The 16,773-nt window shown below is 42.9% G+C and overlaps 1 long non-coding RNA gene across 1 annotated transcript; it reads right to left on the bottom strand.

Moving 5' to 3' along the window:
* Positions 1 to 13,329: 13,329 nt before the first annotated feature.
* LOC311126919 lies at positions 13,330 to 15,390 on the bottom strand. Its single transcript, XR_014613071.1, has 4 exons — positions 15,269 to 15,390; positions 14,964 to 15,098; positions 14,737 to 14,826; positions 13,330 to 14,510 (listed from the first exon to the last, which is right to left on the bottom strand). It is a non-coding gene; the product is annotated as an uncharacterized lncRNA (long non-coding RNA).
* Positions 15,391 to 16,773: the final 1,383 nt, after the last annotated feature.

Below are 16,773 nucleotides of genomic sequence, written 5' to 3'. Positions count from 1 at the left end.
TGGGTGAATTTTGGCCCATTCCTCCTGACAGAGCTGGTGTAACTGACTCAGGTTTGTAGGCCTCCTTGCTCGCACACGCTTTTTCAGTTCTGCCACAAATCTTCTATAGGATTGAGGTCCGGGCTTTGTGATGGCCATTCCCATACCTTGACTTTGATGTCCTTAAGCCATTTTGCCACAACTTTGGAAAGTATGCTTGGGGTCATTGTCCATTTGGAAGAGCCATTTGCGACCAAACTTTAACTTCCTGACTGATGTCTTGAGATGTTGCTTCAATATATCCACATAATTTTCCTTCCTCATGATGCCATCTATTTTGTGAAGTGCACCAGTCCCTCCTGCAGCAAAGCACCCCCACAGCATGATGCTGCCACCCCTGTGCTTCACGGTTGGGATGGTGTTCTTCGGCTTGCAAGCAACCCCCTTTTTCCTCCAAACATAACGATGGTCATTATGGCCAAACAGTTCTATTTTTGTTTAATCAGACTAGAGGACATTTCTCCAAAAAGTACGATATTTGTCCCCATGTACAGTTGCAAACCGTAGTCTGGCTTTTTTATGGCGGTTTTGGAGCAGTGGCTTCTTCCTTGCTGAGCGGCCTTTCAGGTTATGTCGTTATAGGACTCGTTTTACTGTGGATATAGATACTTTTTTACCTGTTTCCTCCAGCATCTTCACAAGGTCCTTTGCTGTTGTTCTGGGATTGATTTGCACTTTTCGCACCAAATTACGTTCATTTCTAGGAGACAGAACGCGTCTCCTTCCTGAGCAGTATGACGGCTGCGTGGTCCCATGGTATTTATACTTGCGTACTATTGTTTGTACAGATGAACGTGGTATCTTCAGGCGTTTGGAAATTGCTCCCAAGGATGAACCAGACTTGTGGAGGTCTACAATTATTTCTCTGAGGTCTTGGCTGATTTCTTTTGATTTTCCCATGATGTCAAGCAAGGAGGCACAGAGTTTGAAGGTAGGCCTTGAAATAGTGAATTATAAGTGAAATAATCTGTCTGTAAACAATTGTTGGAAAAATTACTTGTGTCATGCACAAAGTAGATGTCCTAACCGACTTGCCAAAACTATAGTTTGTTAAAAATAAATGTGTGGAGTGGTTGAAAAACTAGTTTTAATGACTCCAACCTAAGTGTATGTAAACTTCCGACTTCAACTGTATAAATGCTTGGACTATTTTAATTTTGGGGAATCTCTCGTACAATGGATTATTGTTACAGTATGTATAGCAACCCCAAATGTAAAATAATAAATAATGGTTACTTCTCAGAAAGTATTGAATTGTCTAGAGGAGTTAAACATAGGATTGTCACGATCGTCGGATATAGAGGACCAAGGCGCAGCGTGGAAGGTGAACATACTTATTTATTAAATGATACACGAACAAAATCGATACGTGACGTCCAAAGGTGCAAAACACAAACCTACACAGGAACAAGATCCCACAAACACTGTGGGAAAAACCACCTGACTAAATATGGTTCCCAATCAGAGACAACCAGCAACAGCTGATACTTGTTGCCTCTGATTGAGAACCACTCTGGCCAACATACAGTGAGGGAAAAAAGTATTTGATCCCCTGCTGATTTTGTACGTTTGCCCACTGACAAAGAAATGATCAGTCTATAATTTTAATGGTAGGTTTCTTTGAACAGTGAGAGACAGAATAACAACAAAAAAATAGAGAAAAACGCATGTCAAAAATGTTATAAATTGAGGGAAATAAGTATTTGACCCCTCTGCAAAACATGACTTAGTACTTGGTGGCAAAACCCTTGTTGGCAATCACAGAGGTTAGACATTTCTGGTAGTTGGCTACCAGGTTTGCACACATCTCAGGAGGGATTTTGTCCCACTCTTCTTTGCAGATCTTTTCCAAGTCATTAAGGTTTCGAGGCTGACGTTTGGCAACTCAAACCTTCAGCTCCCTCCACAGATTTTCTATGGGATTAAGGTCTGGAGACTGGCTAGGCCACTCCAGGACCTTAATGTGCTTCTTCTTGAGCCACTCCTTTGTTGCCTTGGCCATGTGTTTTGGGTCATTGTCATGCTGGAATACCCATCCACGACCCATTTTCAATGCCCTGGCTGAGGGAAGGAGGTTCTCACTCAAGATTTGACGGTACATGGCCCTGTCCATCGTCTCTTTGATGCGGTGAAGTTGTCCTGTCCCCTTAGCAGAAAAACACCCCCAAAGCATAATGTTTCCACCTCCATGTTTGACGGTGGGGATGGTGTTCTTGGGGTCATAGGCAGCATTCCTCCTCCTCCAAACACGGCGAGTTGAGTTGATGCCAAAGAGCCCCATTTTTGTCTCATCTGACCACAACACTTTCACCCAGTTCTCCTCTGAATCATTCAGATGTTCATTGGCAAACTTCAGACGGCCCTGTATATGTGCTTTCTTGAGCAGGGGGACCTTGCGGGCACTGCAGGATTTCAGTCCTTCACGGCATAGTGTGTTACCAATTGTTTTCTTGGTGACTATGGTCCCAGCTGCCTTGAGATCATTGACAAGATCCTCCCGTGTAGTTCTGGGCTGATTCCTCACCGTTCTCATGATCATTGCAACTCCACGAGGTGAGATCTTGCATGGAGCCCCAGGCCGAGGGAGATTGACAGTTATTTTGTGTTTCTTCCATTTGCGAATAATCGCACCAACTGTTGTCACCTTCTCACCAAGCTGCTTGGCGATGGTCTTGTAGCCCATTCCAGCCTTGTGCAGGTCTACAATCTTGTTCCTGACATCCTTGGAGAGCTCTTTGGTCTTGGCCATGGTGGAGAGTTTGGAATCTGATTGATTGATTGGTTCTGTGGACAGGTGTCTTTTATACAGGGAACAAGCTGAGATTAGGAGCACTCCCTTTAAGAGTGTGCTCCTAATCTCAGCTCGTTACCTGTATAAAAGACACCTGGGAGCCAGAAATCTTTCTGATTGAGAGGGGGTCAAATACTTATTTCCCTCATTAAAATGCAAATCAATTTATAACATTTTTGACATGCGTTTTTTTTCTGGATTTTTTTGTTGTTATTCTGTCTCTCACTGTTCAAATAAACCTACCATTAAAATTATAGACTGATCATTTCTTTGTCAGTGGGCAAACATTCAAAATCAGCAGGGGATCAAATACTTTTTTCCCTCACTGTAGATATACAAAAACTAGACTAGACACAACGAGCACAAAACATAAACTCTACACACCCTGGCTCAACTTAAAAGAGTCCCTAGAGCCAGGGCGTGACAGTACCCCCCCCTAAAGGCGCGGACTGCGACCGCGCCTAAACATCACCGAACAGGGGAGGGCTGGGTGGGCATTCCTCCTCGGAGGCGGTTCTGGCTCCGGGCTTGACCACCACCCTCTACTAACCCCCCCGTAGTGCCCCTGGTCTGGTCTAGCCCCACTGGCTGGAGCTGGACTGGACTTCGGTGGAGCGGATTGCTCAGGCTCCGGTGTGGAGCAGCTGACCGGTACCTGACCAGGCACCGGTGAAACGGGACCGGGCTAGCGACGCGCACCACTAGCTTGGTGCGGGGAGCAGGAACAGGCCGGATCGGGCTGGCGATGCGCACCACAGGTTTGGTGCGGGGAGCAGGAACGGGCCGGGCCGGGCTGGCGACGCGCACCATTGGCTTGGTGCGGGGAGCAGGAACAGGCCGGGCCGTGCTGGCGACGCGCACCATAGGCTTGGTGCGAGGGGCAGGAACAGGCCGGGCCGGGCTGGCGACGCGCACCATAGGCTTGGCGCGATGGACAGGAACAGGCCGGACCGTACTGGGAACACACACCACTGGCCTTACACGGGGATCAGGAACGGGCCGGACCGGACTGGCAACACACTTCAGTACCTCTCGCCGTGCCTCTACATTTTCCTTCCCTCTCTACACCAATGGCTCCCGTAACCCGGTGGCCTTCTCTCCTCGTCCACCAACTCGCCCCTTATCTGCCTCCAGTGGCCCCGTCGTCCCTGCCATGTGCCCCCCCCTAAAAAATTATTGGGGGTGCCCCTCGCCTGTCCGACGACTGCCCGGTTGGCGCCGCTTCTCCTCTCCTGCCTGGGCACGCTGCTTGGTCCTGTATTGGTGGGATCTTCTGTCATGATCGTCGGATATAGAGGACCAAGGCGCAGCGTGGAAGGTGAACATACTTATTTATTAAATGATACACGAACAAAATCGATACGTGACGTCCAAAGGTGCAAAACACAAACCTACACAGGAACAAGATCCCACAAACACTGTGGGAAAACCACCTGACTAAATATGGTTCCCAATCAGAGACAACCAGCAACAGCTGATACTCGTTGCCTCTGATTGAGAACCACTCTGGCCAACATAGATATACAAAAACTAGACTAGACACAACGAGCACAAAACATAAACTCTACACACCCTGGCTCAATTTAAAAGAGTCCCTAGAGCCAGGGCGTGACAAGGATGCCCACTATATCTATTCGAAATGCTATCTCTTAAGATCAGATCGAACAATAATATCAGGTTAATCTGTTTATTATTATTATTATTATTGTTATTATTATTATTATTATTATTATAGGGTTTATATTTATAAATCCACTGCTTAAAAACAAGTGTCAATGTATGCCAATGAATCAAGTTCTCTTAAATCCATAATCTGGATCACTGCACAGTCTCATTGAGCATCTAGATAACTTATTTTCTAGCCTCTCTGGACTAAAACCTAATTATGACAAGTGTACCATGTTACATATTAGATCGTTTAAACACTCAAATTTCACATTACCCTGTAGTTTACCAATAAAATGGGCTGATGGTGAAGTAGACATATTTGGTATTCATATACCTAAAGATAGAAAATAACTTACCAAAACTAATTTCAATAGAAAGTTAGGCAAAACAGACAAGAGCTTGCAACCATAGAGAGTAAAATACTTGTCTATTTATGGAAAAATCACACTGATTATCTCTTTAATCATGTCAGTTTACGTATTTACTTATGGCGCTGCCGACTGCAGATGACTAGTTTTTCAAATTATATGAGCAACAAATATTTAAATTGATTTGGAATGGTAAACCAGACAAAATTAAACATGCCTATTTATATAATTGTCATGACTCTCCCTGGGTGAGGATCAAAGGCCTCACATCAGCTTGGCGAATGGCCGACAACAACCAGACCCTCTTACCCACAGGGGGGCTTTGCCGGTCTTGACACCTTAACACTCTGCCATAAATTAGAGAGATAGGAGAATCTATCTCTGGCCCTCTAGTATGGTGAAAGGAATATCCTTTGTTTCAGAGACTTTTGCCGCCCAAAAACGTCAACATCCAACAATGAACATTGAGACAATATATTTCAACATCCAAAAGTTGGGAATGATGAGAAATGGAATATGGAAAATTAATATATATTTTGTGATGTCATTAAAAATGGTATAAAGGCATTATAACGAAAACATTGTGACTTGAAGAGCTTTTACACCGTGTATATCAGGTTTACATCCTTTACCTTGTGTAGAAAATATCAAGGAGGAAGACAATGTTTTCGTGAAGATAGGAATGTGATTTTAGCTTTCTAACAAAATCATAGTGATAATAATACTTTTGCCTCGTATCTAGCCCCGCCCGAGGGAGCTCAGAGAGCGTGTCAGTATGACGGAAACGCCCCTCTTTACCAGAGTGCATTAAAGACTGAGATAAGAATTATCAGATCAGACTAGACGGACCTCAAGCTGCAGCTTTTGTCCAAATTGGTCCCGACCCTGACAATCAACACGAGCTGAAGATGACAAAGTTGCCTCCTCTAAAAATCAATGTTACAGCTGAGTAGCTGTTCTAAGTACTACATCTAAGAAGGTGAATTAAAATGGGACCATCCTGTTACTCTCTTCAAACCATCGTCTACTACACTGCTCTCATCACCCCACAGGGGATCATCGACACGGCTGATTAGCCGTCCTCAGAAGACCACTTCCAGAACGAGTGAAAGTAAACAGACGACTAAGAAGAAGGACATTGTGACCTCTTGTCGACAATCTGAGCCTTACATCTGAGCCTTACATCTAAAAGGCCATCCGAAAAGAGAAGGCCCAAACGACCCATCCCACAAAGGCCTGGATCCAACAGAGACAAGAAAGACAAACACGTAAATACATGCATTGCTTCTTACCAAACGAGCGGCAGTTCTGGGCAAAGTATTAGGATTACTATGAGCGTAGGTCCATGTGTATCCAAGTGTTTTCTCTCTCTCTCTTTAACTCGCCATATTTTGTAACAAGTGTCATATTGTGTTAGTCCACTAGGGAGGTATTAACTTTCTAATCCCTACCTATACCATGTACGTGTTTGTATCTTGTGTTATCATTTTTAATTAGTTAGTAAATAAATAATTAAATCAATTTGTGTGGTACGGAATGATCAGTAAGACCCGGGTTCGTGCAGACTTAAAGAGCCTACGACTTTCAGAATGAGACTGATATGAGGTAAATGATGAATAAATTAATGATAAGAGATATCTAGATATCTTTAGAGTTAATTCGGGAAACGGTAACTCGTTAAACTACTTTTCCCGTGATGCCCCAAATTCCTAACGAGTTAATTGTTACATGATTAATTTAATCTAGTAACAGTTAAACATAGTAGGTAATTATTCGATAAATAATAGTCATCACAATAATGAAAGTCACGTCACGACATAATGAATATGAGTTTGGGACGCTGAAATTATCAAATATTAAAGCATTGAACCTCTCACTAAAAGCTTCACTCATACAAAAGTTATGCTTAAACCCAAAATGGTTCTCCAGTAGATTACAGTGGGGAAAAAAAGTATTTAGTCAGCCACCAATTGTGCAAGTTCTCCCACTTAAAAAGATGAGAGATGCCTGTAATTTTCATCATAGGTACACATCAACTATGACAGATAAAATGAGAAAAAAAAATCCAGAAAATCACATTGTAGGATTTTTAATGAATTTATTGGCATATGATGGTGGAAAATAAGTATTTGGTCAATAACAAAAGTTTCTCAATACTTTGTTATATACCCTTTGTTGGCAATGACACAGGTCAAACGTTTTCTGTAAGTCTTCACAAGGTTTTCACACACTGTTGCTGGTATTTTGGCCCATTCCTCCATGCAGATCTCCTCTAGAGCAGTGATGTTTTGGGGCTGTCGTTGGGCAACACAGACTTTCAACTCCCTCCAAAGATTTTCTATGGGGTTGAGATCTGGAGACTGGCTAGGCCACTCCAGGACCTTGAAATGCTTCTTACGAAGCCACTCCTTCGTTGCCCGGGCGGTGTGTTTGGGATCATTGTCATGCTGAAAGACCCAGCCACGTTTCATCTTCAATGCCGTTGCTGATGGAAGGAGGGTTTCACTCAAAATCTCACGATACATGGCCCCATTCATTCTTTCCTTTACACGGATCAGTCGTCCTGGTCCCTTTGCAGAAAAACAGCCCCAAAGCATGATGTTTCCAACCCCATGCTTCACAGTAGGTATGGTGTTCTTTGGATGCAACTCAGCATTCTTTGTCCTCCAAACATGACAAGTTGAGTTTTTACCAAAAAGTTATATTTTGGTTTCATCTGACCATATGACATTCTCCCAATCCTCTTCTGGATCATCCAAATGCACTTCAGACGGGCCTGGACATGTACTGGCTTAAGCAGGGGGACACGTCTGGCACTGCAGGATTTGAGTCCCTGGCGGCGTAGTGTGTTACTGATGGTAGGCTTTGTTACTTTGGTCCCAGCTCTCTGCAGGTCATTCACTAGGTCCCCCCGTGTGGTTCTGGGATTTTTGCTCACCGTTCTTGTGATCATTTTGACCCCACGGGGTGAGATCTTGCGTGGAGCCCCAGATCGAGGGAGATTATCAGTGGTCTTGTATGTCTTCCATTTCCTAATAATTGCTCCCACAGTTGATTTCTTCAAACCAAGCTGCTTACCTATTGCAGATTCAGTCTTCCCAGCCTGGTGCAGGTCTACAATTTTGTTTTTGGTGTCCTTTGACAGCTCTTTGGTCTTGGCCATTGTGGAGTTTGGAGTGTGACTGTTTGAGGTTGTGGACAGGTGTCTTTTATACTGATAACAAGTTCAAACAGGTGCCATTAATACAGGTAACAAGTGGAGGACAGAGGAGCCTCTTAAAGAAGAAGTTACAGGTCTGTGAGAGCCAGAAATCTTGCTTGTTTGTAGGTGACCAAATACTTATTTTCCACCATAATTTGCAAATAAATTCATTAAAAATCCTACAATGGGATTTTCTGGATTTTTTTTCTCAATTTGTCTGTCATAGTTGACGTGTACCTATGATGAAAATTACAGGCCTCTCTCATCTTTTTAAGTGGGAGAACTTGCACAATTGGTGGCTGACTAAATACTTTTTTTCCCCACTGTATTAAGAAAGGCTCATCCTTTGTTAAAAAATGGCCTGTTTGCCTTCATCCAGATTACAACCTCTCATTTTTGGTTAATTAAAAATTAAACCTTGTTCAAAGTATCGCCCTTTCTCAAACCAGCCGTGCAAAGCTGGTTACAATTTCAATTTCAGCCTTCAGAAAAGACACAATAAATAATATTTTGTTTTTGTGTTAATACTTTTTCATAACGACAATGACAAGTTTGATGTCGGACGACAATAGAATGTTCATGATGGCACTGCGACAACTGTCTACAGACATGTCGATAGACGTAATATTAACCAGCCTCTAGCCTTGAAATCTTTGATTGTTTAGTACACTACCTAACTCACTCTGTTTAGCACATGGCCTCACATGTGAATCCTTAAAGAGATGTGTGGGGCTAAGGCTTAATAGGGTGTGAATGATGCTGAATGGGTGTAGACAAAGGAGAGCTCTCCAGTAGGTGTACCAAAATATTCAAGGATCAGTTTCTCAACAGTGGGGTTACAAGTTAATCAACTTTAAAAGTACAATTGCTTTCCCATTGTTCCTCAACTGTAGTGTATGATACAGTGCATTCGGAAAGTATTCAGACCCCTTGACTTTTTCCACATTGTGTTACGTTACAGCCTTATTCTAAAAGTGATTAAAAATATTTTAAAAATCTTCAATCTACACACAATACCCCATTATGACTAAGCAAAAATAGGTTTTTAGAAATGTATGCAAATTTAAAAAACTGAAATACCTTATTTACATAAATATTCAGACCCTTTGCTATGAGACTCGAAATGTAGCTCCGGTGAGGAAACCTGGCACCATCCCTACGGTGAAGCATGGTGGTGGCAGCATCATGCTTTGGGGATGTTTTCAGTGGTAAGGACTGGGAAACTCGTCAGGATCGAGGGAAAGATGACCTGAACAAAGTACAGAGCGATCCTTAATGAAAACCTGCTCCAGAGCACTCAGGACCTCAGACTGGGGCGAAGGTTCACCTTCCAACAGGACAACAGAAATACCTTATTTACATACAGTACCAGTCAAAAGTTTGAACTCATTCAAGGGTTTTTCTTAATTTTTACTATTTTTTACATTGTTGAATAATAGTGAAGACATCAAAACGATGAAATAACACACAATCATGTAGTAACCAAAAAAGTGTTAAACAAATCCAAATATATTTTATATATAGCCACCCTTTGCCTTGATGACAGCTTTGCACACTCTTGGCATTCTTTCAACCAGCTTCACCTGGAATGCTTTTCCAAAAGTCTTGAAGGAGTTCCCACAAATGCTGAGCACGTGTTGGCTGCTTTTCCTTCACTCTGCCGTCCGACTCATCCCAAACCATCTCAATTGAGTTGAGGTCGGGGGATTGTGGAGGCCAGGTCATCTGATGCAGCACTCCATCACTCTCCTTCTTGGTTAAATAGCCCTTACACAGCCTGGAGGTGTGTTGGGTCATTGTCCTGTTGAAAAACAAATGATAGTCCTACTAAGCCCAACCCAGATGGGATGGCGTATCGCTGCAGAATGCTGTGGTAGCAATGCTGGTTAAGTGTGCCTTGAATTCTAAATAAATCACAGACAGTGTCACCAGCAAAGCACCCCTACACCATAACACCTCCTCCTCCATGCTTTATGGTGGGAAATACACATGCAGAGATCATCCGTTCACCCACACCGCGTCTCACAAAGACACGGCTGTTTGAAACAAAAATCTCAAATTTGGACTCCAGGCCAAAGAACACATTTCCAACATTCTAATGTCCATTGCTCGTGTTTCTTGGCCCAAGCAGGCCTCTTCTTATTATTGGTGTCTTTTAGTATTGGTTTCTTTGCAGTAATTCGACCATGAAGGCCTGATTCACACAGTCCCCTCTGAACAGTTGATGTTGAGATGTGTCTGTTACTTTAACTCTGTGAAGCATTTATTTGGGCTGCAATTTCTGAGGCTGGTAACTCTAATGAATTTATCCTCTGCAGCAGAGGTATCTCTGGGTCTTCCCTTCCTGTGGCAGTCCTCATGAGAGCCAGTTTCATCATAGCGCTTGATAGTTTTTGCGACTGCACTTGAAGAAACTTTCAAAGTTCTTGACATTTTCCGTATTGACTGACCTTCATGTCTTAAAGTAATGGTGGACTGTCATTTCTCTTTGCTTATTTGAGCTGTTCTTGCCTTAATATGGACTTTTACCAAATAGGGCTATCTTCTGTAGACCCCCCTACCTTGTCACAACACAACTGATTAAGAAGGAAATAAATTCCACAAATGAACTTTTAAGAAGGCACACCTGTTAATTGAAATGCATTCCAGGTGACTACCTCATGAAGCTGGTTGAGAGAATGCCAAGAGTGTGCAAAGCTGTCATCAAGGCAAAGGGTGGCTATTTGAAGAATCTGAAATATAAAATATATTTTGATTTGTTTAACACTTTTTTTGGTTACTACATGATTCCATATGTGTTATTTCATAGTTTTGATGCCTTCACTATTATTCTACAATGTAAAAAATTGTAAAAATAAAGAAAACCCCTTTAATGAGTAGGTGTGTCCAAACTTTTGACTGGTAGTGTAAGTATTCAGAGTTTTTGCTATGATGCTCGAAATTGAGGTCAGGTGCATCCTGCTTCCATTGATCATCCTTGAGATGTTTCTACAACTTCATTGGAGTTCAACTGTGGTAAATTCAATTGTTTGGACATGATTTGGAAAGGCACACACCTGTCTATATAAGGTCCCACAGTTGACAGTGTATGTCAGAGCAAAAACAAAGTACTGAGTAAAGGGTCTGAATACTTATGTAAATGTGATATTTCAGTTTTTTAAAAGTTTTTTTTATAAATTTGCAAAATAATCTAAACCTGTTTTTGCTTTGCCATTATGGGGTATTGTGTGTAGATTGATGAGGAGGAAAAAACAATTTAATCAATTTTAGAATAAGGCTGTAACGTAACAAAATGTGGAAAAAGTCAACGGGTCTGAATACTTTCCCAATGCACTGTAAATCAGTGGCCAGTTTATTGGGTACACCACCCAGTTCATGAAAATGGTTCACTCCTACAGACAATGAGATACGTGGCAATGAATATATAAAGCAGGCAGACAGGCATCTACATTTTACATTTACATTTTAGTCATTTAGCAGACGCTCTTATCCAGAGCGACTTACAGTTAGTGAGTGCATACATTATTTTTTGTATTTTTTTTTTTCATACTGGCCCCCCGTGGGAATCAAACCCACAACCCTGGCGTTGCAAACGCCATGCTCTACCAACTGAGCTACATCCCTGCCGACCATTCCCTCCCCTACCCTGGACGACGCTGGGCCAATTGTGCGCCGCCCCATGGGTCTCCCGGTCGCGGCCGGCTACGACAGAGCCTGGATTCGAACCAGGATATCTAGTGGCACAGCTAGCACTGCCAGTGCCTTAGACCATCTAGGTATTCAGTTACTGTTCGATTGAATGTTAGAATGGTCAAAACGAGTGACCTAAGCGACTTTGAGTGTGGTATGATCATCGGTGCCAGGCGCGCCGGTTCCAGTGTCTCAGAAACGGCCAGCCTCCTGGGCCTTTCATGCACGACAGTGTCTAGGGTTTACCAAGACAAACAAAAAACATCCAGCAGACGACCACACCAGGTTCCACCTCTATCAGCTAAAAACAAGAAGAAACTGCTCCAGTGGGCACGCGATCACCAACAATGGACAATTGAGGAGGGGAAAAACATTGCCTGGTCTGACGAATCCCAGTTCGTGCAGATGGCAGAGTCAGGATTTGCCGTAAGCAGCATGAGTCCATGGCCCCATCCTGCCTGGTGTCAACGGTAAAGGCTGGTGTCGGTGGTGTAATGGTGTGGGGAATGTATTCCTGGTACACGTTAGGTCTCTTGATACCAATTGAGCAATGTTTTAATGCCACACCTTGAAGAATCCATGCCCCGAAGAATTCAAGCATGTTTTGGAGGCAAAGGAGGGTCTGACCCGGTACTAGATGGGTGTACCTAGCAAACTGACCTCTGAGAGTATATCTTTACCATGGCACTCCAAATTAAACATCTTACTTTTACAACATTATAAGCATGATGACTTATTCAGTCATTCACAGTTCAACATGCACTTCTGTTACTTGCTAGAGAGCACAGCTACAAAAGAGAATATAAGGAGTGTAAACAAAGGGGGTGAACATCGGCTCGATCATCTCAGTTTAAACGTTAGTGAAGTTCTTTGGAACAGCAGAAATGTGGATGGTCCAATACAATCGGTCCGTTCTGAGAGATAATACCTCAATCAGGAATCCTTAATTAAACAGTACGGTCTGGAATAGTGTGCTGGTAGACAGCTTTTTGATACTACACTACATGACCAAAGGTATGTGGACACCTGCTCGTCAAACATCTCATTTCAAAATCATGGGTATTAATATGGAGTTGGTCCCCCCTTTGCTGCTAAAACAGCCTCCACTCTTTTGGGAAGGCTTTCCACTAAATGTTGGAACAAGAGCATTAGTAAGGTCGGGCACCGATGTTGGGCGATTAGCCCTGGCTTGCAGTTGGTGTTCCAATTCATCTCAAAGGTGCTTGATGGAGTTGAGGTCAGGGCTCTGTGCAGGCCAGTCAAGTTCTTCTACACCGATCTCAACAAACCATTTCTGTATGGACCTCGCTTTGTGCTCGGGGGCATTGTCATGCTGAAACAGGAAAGGGCCTTCCCCAAACGGCTGCCAAAAAGTTGAGAGCACAGAATCGTCTGGAATGTCATTGTATGCTGTAGCGTTAAGATTTCCCTTCACTGGAACTAAGGGGCCTAGCCCGAACCATGAAAAACAGCCCCAGACCATTATTCCTCCTCCACCAAACTTGGTGATCTTAGGTTTGTGTACGGCTGCTCGGCCATGGAAACCCATTTCATGAAGCTCCCAACGAACAGTTCTTGTGCTGATGTTGCTTCCAGAGGCAGTTTGGAACTCGGTAGTGAGTGTTGCAAGGACAGACAATTTTTACGCGTTACGTGCTTCAGCATTCGGCGGTCCCGTTCTGTGAGCTTGTGTGCCCTACCACGTCGAAGCTGAGCCGTTCTTGCAACCTATACATTTCCACTTCACAATAACAGCACTTACAGTTGACCGGGGATGCTCTAGCAGGGCAGAAATTTGACGAACTGAGTTGTTGTAAAGGTAGCATCCTATGACGGTGCCACGTTGAAAGTCACTGAGCTCTTCAGTAAAGCCATTCTACTGCCAATGTTTGTCTATGGAGATTGCATGGCTGTGTGCTCGATTTTATATACCTGTCAGCAATGAGTGTGTCTGAAATGGCCAAATCCACTAATTTGAAGGGGTGTCCACATACTTTTAATAGTGTATGTACACGTTTTTAACTAAAATCATTTTAAATTGGCATAAAAGCAAAAAATTGAATAATATAAATACATTTCCACAAAAGTTCAATTTCAATGGGAGATATTTGGATATGCCAATGTCCTTGGACCGTTACAGCAACAAACACCAAACCAATGTTGATGCACAAACTGACTCAACTTAGCTTGTAAAAAGATTGTTGATAGCGTTTGTACTTTTGGAACTCTAATAATTTTCAATATAAGGAGTGTAAACAAGAACGCGTTCAGTTTAAACATGTAGTGAAGTTCTCTATAGCAACAGCAGATGTTCATAATGCTATGGATGGTCAAATAGGATTAGTCAGTTTTGAGGATCCATCCAACTTCATCAATATCTGTCAGGTGTGTGTAACTATAGTCTTTCTGTTCAATCAGGAGTCCTTAAACAGTACGCTGGCGTAACTTGTTCCAAAGGCCATGAACCCTTGCAGAGCAGCTGTCTATACCGAGGCTCATGATGTTCCTTCTGAATGACCTCGAAGGTATACTTCAACCCATTTGGGTAGTCGATGTTCAGGGCATAGAGAAGACCCATCATATTGGCGAAGGCGTTGGGGACGTACCGCAGCTCATGGAGGATGATGTGCTCTTCTAAGATCACTACAACGTAGATTATATTCTTGAAGAACGCATCTTATCCACCATTTTCAGTCACGATTAGTATTCCAATGTTCACCCCCTTTGGGCTCTGCACTTCTGGATCAGTGTGCTACAGGATAACACAAAATAACCAATTACTAATGTACACATAGCCCTGAGTGGATTAGTTCCAATACTTATCGTGTTGTTAGAATACTTACCAATGTGGAGATGAAGCTTATTCACTTATGAATTACCTTAGTTATTGGACAGTAAGCAAGGAGTATGATATTGCAAAATCCGGGCTGTGTGGGCCCAAACAGAAAACTCAGGACTTATAGAAGTTACACACACACCTGACAGATCTTGATGAAGTTGGATGGATCCTCCCTCAGGAAGTGTGGAAGGCTGAGGAAAACAGCAGCTCTTCTATTCTGGTTGGAGGTCTGCAATGATGAGAGAGAGAGGGTGTTAGTGAGAGAGACAGCATGAGAGAGAGAAAGTGTGTGTGTATTAGTGAGAGAGAAAGACAGAGTGTGAGAGAGCGAGAGAGAGAGGGGTGGGGGGTAAGAGAGACACTTACGTTCTGATCAAGAGAACATAGAAAACGATGAAGTTCAGCCATTGTTGGAACCAATGCTCTGTACAACTCCAGCAATCTGGGCATGTCCAACGAGGAAGGATTTATTGAGGTCAGCGGAGACAAGGCAGTTGAATTCTGCATTGACATTTATAGAGCAAAATAAGAAGAAATAGTTATCATACTGTATATGCAACCAACTGTACAGATTGTTGGGAAGGGATTGTAACACTACAGGACAGTTCAACCGAGATTAGACAGATTTTATGATGTAATCAGCAAGTTTGAAAAGGGGGACACGAGCCTACCTGTCTCTCTGTAAACAAAGCTGGCCATCTGGTTTTCACATCAGATTCAAGTGGCTCATCCTGAATGATTTCCTTTCTCCGTAGGGCAAACATGTTCCCCATCAGTGTGCAGTTCATTCTCTTTATCTCCTCTAGCAAACTGTTTCTCTCCTCTTCAAGAGTGTTGGTTGTTTTCGCTTGAGGAATATCTGCCAAGAATTTCACCTCTGTTCACTTGTTTGTTTTTTAAACTTGATTTTGTCTTTGCCATCAACCCTTGACTTCTTGTTACAATTCACCATAAGCTCAGGACATCCTGCTATGTGCAACGTCTGACGATAGTTCCTATCTTGAAGTTCAGGCTGAATTTCCAGGCAGACCATCCGCATAATGGTCCTGGATTTTCCAGGCATGGGTGTTTCTCCACCAGAGCTTTGGCAACACCTTCAACTTGTTTTTGTGATGGGTATGGGTTGACGTCAAACATAACACCTGCTACTTTGTCAAGAATTTCCGTCTTCGTATTCTTGGAGATTGGCAAAAGGGAACCATCCATTCCATAATCCTAATTTCCATGTCTGAGCTTCAATTCAACATTATAGTTAAAGGTAGGGATGATAAATGGCTCAGGTCACTGCTGTGCACGTAGGAAGGTGAGAGAGAGTCTGATAACGACTAAATACTGGCAGTGTCCAAAGTGTCACTGTCTGAAAGCTCAGAGTCGGGTGGCGTCTTAAGTATTACCTTCAGGGTTGCTCTTTCTTTAGGTAGATCTGAGATACTGGTCAAGTTGCACAACTCATTTTCAAATAATGGATCTTCGAATTGAAGTACGATGTCACCTTCCAAATCAAGCTTGCTCTTCAGTATTGACTGCAGTTCTTCCACAGTCTCTGGCAGACTTTAAATGGCAACTCTCCTGATGCCATAAATCACAAGTTTGACTCGAAGCAACATGATTGACTGCAAGGAGGAAAAGGAATATAATTAATTTATATAATCACATTATAACAGAAAGACACAGAAATGGAATGAAAGAGAGAGGGTTAGGGTTAGAGAGAGAGACTGGGAGAGCGATGGGGAGTGAGAGAGAAACAGATACAGATTGCACACACTTGACAGATCATGAATAAATTGGATGGATCCTGCGCCAGGAAGTGTGGTAGGCCGAGTAAAACAGCAGCTCTTCTATTCTGGTTAGAAGTCTGCAATGATGAGAGAGAGAGAGAGAGAGAGAGAGAGGGTGAGAAAGATAGTGTGTATTAGTGTGAGAGAGTGATTGAGTGAGAGAGCGCGTGTGTGTGAGGAGAGAGGAAAGAGTGAGAGAAACACTTACGTTCTGATCAAAAGCTCATCTTCTCCACCATCTTCAGTCCTGATTAGTACACCGATCTTCACCCCCTTTGTGTTCTGCTCTCCTGGATCAGTGGGCTACAGCATAACACTAAAATAACCAATTACTAATGTACACATAGCCCTGAGTGGGTTAGTTCCAATACTTATGGTATTGTTAGAATAATCTAAAT

The sequence above is a fragment of the Coregonus lavaretus genome (genome assembly GCF_964263955.1).
Source record: "Coregonus lavaretus genome assembly, chromosome: 1".
NCBI classification, from domain to species: Eukaryota; Metazoa; Chordata; class Actinopteri; order Salmoniformes; family Salmonidae; genus Coregonus; species Coregonus lavaretus.
This window is presented reverse-complemented; position numbering and strand designations above follow the sequence as displayed.